Genomic DNA, 6,380 nt, shown 5'->3' on the forward strand with positions numbered 1-6,380 from the left:
ACAACCTTTGTTCTCTCACATATATATTATTGGGTGTGCTTTGCCTTCGGCAAGGGCACAACCTTTGTTCTCTCACATATATATTATTATTATTATTATTCTTTTTGCCCCCCTAAAACTCAGTCAATATTTGGCCTACATAGACAAAGTAGGTGTCAAAAGTTTCGTCTTGGTAGCGATTGAGTTGCTTCTATTGGAATTTACGTTCCGTTGCATGGTTTAGGCTGAAGTTAAGTTTTTGTGGCGAAAAGTGAAGCTAACGGTGGCTAATTTGCTAGCCACAGTCACTGACGTTACTAACGTCACTACGTCACTAACGTGTGACTACCTTTGGCAGAACATTCGTTTCGCATCTGTTAACTTGGGGGATAGCTAGGCTAACTATAGCTTTACTGCAAGGCAGCTGCAGAAACGCCACAAGCAAAGAGGCCAGGGTGATAACTATTTACTCATTTTACTTTGTGATATGACACACAATTGTCATGTGTAATGTACAGTATAAGCTGATATTATTAAGGAAGTACATCTACTTTCGGAAACAGTAGTCTACTATTTCACTGAAGTATTAGCATCATGACATTAGCCTGTGTTGCCCGGGCAACACATACTACAGTGGTCTATGATGTAGCGTTATCTGTTTTCAATCGTTAAAATAAACATTCCTCACATATACATTTTCGTTGTAGGGTTTATTCTGACATTAGTAAACGATTTGTTGGTGAAATTACCATTACCTGTGGTTTCAAACCAGTGTAGCTCACTGCAACGCTGTAGCTTACGTGAGACACACTACAAAAACATCTACACTACACAGCTGTTTAGGAAGTCAAACGGCGACAGAACATGTTCGGCACTCCCCTTACTTAAATCAAAAGTCTATCTAACTACTAACCTGAACTTCATTGCCACAGCCTAAACGTTGTCAATCTGTTCATGAAAATAATTAATTTCAGCTTAAACCGTACAACGGAACGTTAAATCCAATTCAACCAACGCAATCGCTACCAAGACGAACACAGCAGTAGTCTAGTACTGTACCGTAGTAGTACAATTTACCGGGGCAGCTTCTCCACACAGGGCTATATCGCATTTTGCGTTGTTACTGACAATGATCGCTTCCAGTGAGCTTTTTATGAATGAGCGATTTTCCACTAAATAAATGTCAAGCTTATTTACGTTTTGGGGGGCATATTTTCAGTTAGCAGATGGTACTGTTTGAATCGCGATTCCATCTTCTACTGCCGGGTAACGTCGTAGAATAATCTTCAAAGGGGGTTCTTTATTAATGAATGAATGCAATGAGTAGGCTAAATGCCTGAAAATATCATGAGAAGGGAAAAACTTAAAATGACGTTTAAGTCATAGAGATTAGGTCAATTTTGACACCGGTCTGCCAAATTTATTCGTTTTGATTCAACGATGAGGCTGCCTCTTGCAGGGGAAATGAGAAGACATCTATTTCATTCTACACTTCACTCGTATTTTCAGTTGTAAATGAGCAGCAAAAAAATGCTTTTACATCTATGTAATCTTTATAAATAATAAGTATGCATTTTTATATAAAATATACAGAAATATCAGTTGTAAAAATGTCATCCAAAAACGGACCCCTGTGCAACCGACGCAAGCAAGCACACCCTACAATCTCCCCAGAAATTTTACCCTCTCTAGTTGCCTTTACTGTATGTCATGTTTGAGAATCTGGCTGTTCACTCAAATATTTTCTGTTTCAGGGCAAAGGTTTTAAATCTATTCCTTGCCTCATGCCTCTAATGAACCACACGCTCCTGATGTCTGAAGCTTAAATTCAAATTCTTAAATACTGTATTATGAGACAGTGTGTTTTTCTTAGATCAAGGTTGTCAACCTTAGTATTTACATTGCCCAAGGATACATTTGTATCAAATACATCAAAGAAGCTTGTTCTCTAGGTCAGGTGTTGTTGATCTGGGTCTGCATGGCTAGGATGACACCAGGGGAAGCATCAGGAAGATATTTATCCTTGCCTGGGGCACACCCCAGGCTAAACCAGCTTAATTACACATACCTATTGAGAGCATTTCCTCTTGGAGAAACCTTTGCAGCGACCTTCCCTCTACTTTCCACATCCTCTCAACTGCAGTTCATGCTGGCAGGTGCTTATTACACCTTCTATTGGATGTGTGGATGTTAGCCATCAAACAGGTGTCCTCAGCTGATTTTAACATTGACAATTACACAAACAGACTGTCAATAATGTATAAGAAAGTGAGTATCAAAAGGTTTGTATATGTGTGTGTAGCCTATGTGAAGAAATGGAAGGAATGAACAAATAAGAAATGTATGTAAAATAGTTGCTTTCATTTACCTGATAAACTTGATGACCTAAATAAAAGATGTGGTGGTTTATTCTTATGAATAGCTTTTCAAATGAGAAAGCATATTTCACAGTGAAAACAAATTTTCATCAAATTTCATCTGATGTGGGTGTTTTTGCACTTGTGTTTCCACTTTCTTTCTTTCCCCAGACAGAAAAGGCCCATTCTGACCCATAGTTTGTTTCAGTTCTTCAAAAATACTTACTATGCTTCACTGAGAATCTCACACCTGCAAATTTAGTAGTTTTCATTCAAAGGCCTCAGGCAAAGCAGATTTGACAGGATAAGAGTACTGCAGAGATGACAGTTTTCAAACCTTGATTCTCAGTTTCACAGCAGTCATAAATCTATACTAGCAAAGACTTGTTTAAGGCCACCACAGATTTTTTTTCAAACAACCATCAAACAGTGCTCGCTATACCTATTGGACCAGTAAAGTCAGTGATACGCTAAGGCATATACTAATTTGATAAACATTTTAATATTTGGAAAAAGTCCAAAATGGGACCTTTAACTTTAGTTTCTTTCAACACTTGTATACAATTTTCAATTAATAATTAAGCAAATTCAGTGTTCCAGCCCTCTATTTCATACAATCATAAGTATGGAGACAATTCAACGTGAAAGCAAATATAACAAGTATAAAAGCTTGTATTCAGTTGCAGATCCCTTGCATACAACAACAACATTGAGTCTGTTTCATTTTCCCAATCACTCTAGGGCAGTATGGGATATTTGTTGACTAAATGACTAAGCCATCAAGGGTCTGTGGTTGCAAACCAGCATCAAAACATTAAGCAACTGCTGTAGTGAACCATACATACTGCAAAGCTAAGTAACTGTAGTGTAATGGTTTTAGGCTGATTTGAAGACATTAGTAATCTGCATCACTTTAGTTTTAGCCTTTCTATATCATACAATGTTTTGAGTGGTATTAAAAGGTCAAACAGAACATGCTACTCCGAATATTGCATCTTTTGAAACCCAGCCCAGCCTTTGACACTTTTTTGCCTATGAATTAATAAATGTAAATAGATAATGCTTTTTCATACATTACCCCACACTTTATCATGTATTATCATTATATGGATATTGTAACCCTTTCTTGATACCAGTGTCTCCTGTTTACAGGATGACATTACCATCAGTTAAATTACATTAATACCTCATTTCGTGTTAGACATAAAAACAGGCTAAATGTTCCCTCATAAGACTGTATCCCTTGTGACTTTACGAATCCCACTGCCTTACAGGAATATAAAAGTCTTCTTCTGAACCACAGACAAAAGAACTAAAAAAAATGTTTTCCATTTCACTGGCAGGGGTTCTCCCTCCGGAGGCATGACAAGCCCCTGACGCTATCTGACAACTAAGGACTTTCCACAACTTTGAAGCCATGACATTTGAGTGAAGCAGCCTGGGGCGTGACAGACGATAACCTGCATATTTTCACCTATTTTTCTGTCTCGGGCTTGCAGGCTGCACAAAGATAATTGCCCAAAGTACGACTGATGTCCCCTAGCAAGGTGTAAACAGATTAAACACAGCAGTTGAGCACGCTTGTCAGTTAAAAGAAAGATAAAAACACACTTTGAAATATGTGCACAGCAGTAAATCTATCTGCACTTTCCAGTATTTGATAACAATGCTATCAGAAATCTAGAGTAAGATATTGCAGTGAAGTAATAGTACAAAGCTAGAAAAGGAGCATAATTTCCTTGGATATGAGCATTACACAGGGTAAATTAATGATATGCACAGAATACGGATTTTCAGTTCTCCCCTGCTCATTCACAATACACCTACCCACACAGACACACACGCATACAACCACCAACACCATTTATCTTAGGTGAAACATTTCGCTTCTTGGGTTGTATTCTAAGAAATGTATAACGTAGTTAATGAAATCCTATATTTCGACTATTGTCATCTTAACAACATGCTTTGTGATATTCCTTCACAGAAGCACAAGCAACAAACAGAACCAAAAACTCATCCAAGGAATGATTATTTGTCATGACTGTTTTTCCTTTTTCCCATACTTTAAATAAGACAAGCATAAAGTATGACAATAATCTATATAAACGTTATGTTTAGCTTTCCCCATATTGCAGTCTTCAAAACAGTCTCTGAGAAAGATAAAATAACATTTATTAATGATGAGTTGGAAAATTACCAGAAACATCTTTTATGTGATTTCCTGCACATATAGTTGGCCAACATAAAGTTATGATAGATTTATAGTTCCCTTGGACAGATGTCCCATTCCTTCTTTAGACCCTAGCACTATTATTACATTGTCGTTTTTTGTAAGCTCTAAGGAATTCCATCCAAGCTGTACCTGCTGTCCAGGTGCTGCATATAACTACAGTATGTCGTAGATGTTTCATTACCAACACAGTGCATTTTGTTGTGCTTCATTAAAAAAAATGGTTCTCTGCTAGAGGAATGTTTGTCAACAAAGGAGGGGCATGGACAGTTCATGCAGCTCATTATTATTTATACCAACTGGTATTTGTATCACACAAAGCACAGCTCATCTTGAGTGTTTTCATTTCAAAAACAATTTAGCATAATTTATTTTGATTGTGCTCAAAGGTTAGATGGCTTGGAGGTACAACACCTGTTACAATGAAATCTCTGTTTTGCAGGCATGTTTTGTTCAGGGGGCATGTATGAAGCTATGAATAACTGGAATAATAATAAATATAGGTGCTGAATTTAACTGAGAACAATGATATCTTCAACTTTATATGTCATGTTTTCCTTGCATATAATAAATATGACAAAAAGATGAGAACTGTTGAGATGTATTAATTGTGTAACTATCCACAGGATGCTTCTGTATAGGCTAATTAAGCAGAGCATAAAGAATGATTAGTTGTTTTTTTTTAACTCTGATAACATTCTGTCCTGAAGCTAAAAGTAATCTTCAGGAAATGTCTCCTTATATCCACTGGAAACCCCGTTTGCTGCAAATACTTTGCATTGGAAATGTTGAGTATGAGATGAACAGTTTACATATTAACTGTGATAAATGAGAGTGGTTCAGTTATGTGTTTACCAAAGGATGGGATCCATATCCTGAATGGATAAGTCAACAACATCCTTGAAGAAATGCTGTTACTGTTGTGATAAATATTTTTATTTTGTGCAGTATATTATAATGGGTTAGATAGATGGGATTATAAATGTTCATGAGTACATGTAGAAATGTCTGGGAATCTGAAATTTTATTTTATTTCCTTAATCCTCAGTAGCTATTCAGGTAAACTCACAATAGTGTAACTGATACACATTGCATGACATGAGTTTGGTGGGAGAGGAGGGACAAGCCTCTTGCTCTGGTGACCTTTTCATACAAAGGCTCCAAGGAGAGAGCTGTCATTTGTTTTAAGGGTACACAAACAGGATAGGGATGGCTTGACTGGGAAGTGAATGCTGTGCTTTAATCCCCCTTATGCTTGCCTTGCCTCTTGTTGTGTGCCACCAAGCCGGACTGCCTGGAATCTTTGGAATTCCCGTACTAAGTTTTCCCAGTGCTTTGCAGTACCACAGAGCACAATGACAGCGACATCTCTCTTCAGCCGCTCAGCATGAACTCACTGGAATTCCCTCCAGCAACTTCTTAAAATCGAATTGTCAGATTCACCACAAGCAGATGTCTTACTTATGGCCCAAATCCTGGTGAATAATAAATTATGGTAATTAAACTAACCAGAAAGTGGTGGCATTTGTGTAGATTGTATACGTTTACATTTGATCCAATCCATTGTCTACCCAACTCCAACTCATGAATGAATTTGTTCTTGAATATTCTTGGTTTATTTAGTTTTACTATTGTGCCAATTTAATTAATAGAGGTATGCAAAAATATATATTTTAAAGTGTAAATGTCTAAACATATTTGTGCTTTTGAAATGATTTGCCTGCTAGAAGACTGTACCGGGATGGGGAGATATATATACTGGTATACTGGTTCAGAGCCTCCCATTTTGCTCACTCCGGCATTGAGGTAGT

The sequence above is a fragment of the Osmerus eperlanus genome, chromosome 4, assembly GCF_963692335.1.
Source record: "Osmerus eperlanus chromosome 4, fOsmEpe2.1, whole genome shotgun sequence".
NCBI classification, from domain to species: Eukaryota; Metazoa; Chordata; class Actinopteri; order Osmeriformes; family Osmeridae; genus Osmerus; species Osmerus eperlanus.